General features: G+C 44.3%; 1 pseudogene; it reads left to right on the top strand.

Annotated features, from left to right (window-relative positions):
- The first annotated feature begins 328 nt into the window (after positions 1 to 328).
- Positions 329 to 1,169, top strand: LOC102875157 (annotated as a pseudogene).
- Positions 1,170 to 1,646: the final 477 nt, after the last annotated feature.

Here is a 1,646-nt window from a genome sequence, read left to right as displayed (position 1 = left end):
GTATACTGCATTGAAACTGATAAGGGAGAGAACTGTTTGAAAGGAATATTATGATTAAGTATTATTTTAAGAGTCTAGAATGACAGCTGCATGGTGGAGTAGACGGGGGGGGGGGGCGTATTGTATCATAATGAAAGAGGGGGTTTTTTTTGGTTTTTTTTACTTTTCAAAGAGAAAAACCAACTAGGGGAGGGGTGAGCAGGGAGGAAAATGTGCAACAATGAATGAATAGAAATCCAAGTCTCTATAAATTTTCATTAACATTTCAATTAAAAAAATAATTGGGCTTTTTTTTCGTGGCGCTGCTGGGGCCGACGGCTGCTTCACCATGAAGCTGAACATCTCTTTCCCAGCCACTGGTTGCCAGAAACTCATTGAGGTGGACGATGAACGCAAACTTCAGACGTTTTATGAGAAGCGAATGGCCACAGAAGTTGCTGCTAACTAACTCTTTCGGTGACGTGTGGAAGGGATATGTTGTTCGGATCAGCGGTGGAAACAACGAGCAAGGTTTCCCCATGAAGCAGGGTGTCTTGACCCATGGCCGAGTTCGCCTGCTGCTGAGCAAGGGGCACTCTTGTTACAGACCACGGAGAACCGGGGAGAGGAAGCGCAAATCTGTCCGGGGTTGCATTGTGGATGCCAATCTGAGTGTTCTCAACTTGGTCATTGTCAAGAAAGGGGAGAAGGCTATCCCAGGACTGACTGATACCACTGTGCCACGTCCCTGGGGCCCAAGAGAGCCAGCAAAATTCGCAAACTCTTCAACCTCTCCAAGGAATATGATGTCTGTCCTCAATATGTTGTGAGAAAGCCACTAAACAAAGAAGGCAAGAAACCCAGGACCAAAGCGCCCAAGATTCAGCGTCTTGTTACTCCACGCGTCCTGCAGCGCCGTTGCATTTCGCTGAAGAAACAGCGCACTGAGAAAAATAAGGACAGTAGCAGAAAAACCAAAACTGATTCTAGAAGCAATATATAAAGGAAATAAATTTTATACGTCCTCATGCTAAAAAAAAGAAAAATAAGGAGGAGGCTGCAGAGGAGCTAAGCTTTTGGCCAAGAGAATGAAGGAGGCCAAAGAGAAACGCCAGGAACGGATCGCCAAGAGACGGAGGCTGTCCTCTCTGAGAGCTTCTACCTCCAAACCCGAATCCAGTCAGAAATAGAATTTTCTATGTGTGGCAAATAAATAAGCTCATGTATTAAATCTAAAAAAAATAATAATTGGCTGATGCTGAACCATTTCATGAGGAAGCATATGATCTGGTCAGAATTCAGATCTGAATGGTACTGAAGAAAGCAGGGTGAACCGCAATGAAGCCATGCGGGCGGGGGGAAAGGCTCCAGGAACTGAAAGAGAACCAACCGAGGTGTTTCAACAAACAGCTGCACTGCTGGATATGCTTACTCATCTCTGCTAAGAATTTGGAAGACAGGAACCTGTCCAACCGACTGGAAGAGATCCTTATTTGTACCCGTTCATACACCAAAAAAGTGACCTAACAAAATGTAGATGTTATCAAACAATATCATAACTATTAAACATGAATACAATCTTGCAAGGGATTACTTTTTCTCGGCATGGACTGGAGAGCACATTCAGGGCTGCATCAGTTTGCTTAAACAGCTGACTTGGAATTCCA

This window comes from Elephantulus edwardii, unplaced genomic scaffold (assembly GCF_000299155.1).
Source record: "Elephantulus edwardii isolate Elephantulus edwardi_28Jun2011 unplaced genomic scaffold, EleEdw1.0 scaffold00004, whole genome shotgun sequence".
Lineage (NCBI taxonomy): Eukaryota > Metazoa > Chordata > Mammalia > Macroscelidea > Macroscelididae > Elephantulus > Elephantulus edwardii.
This window is presented reverse-complemented; position numbering and strand designations above follow the sequence as displayed.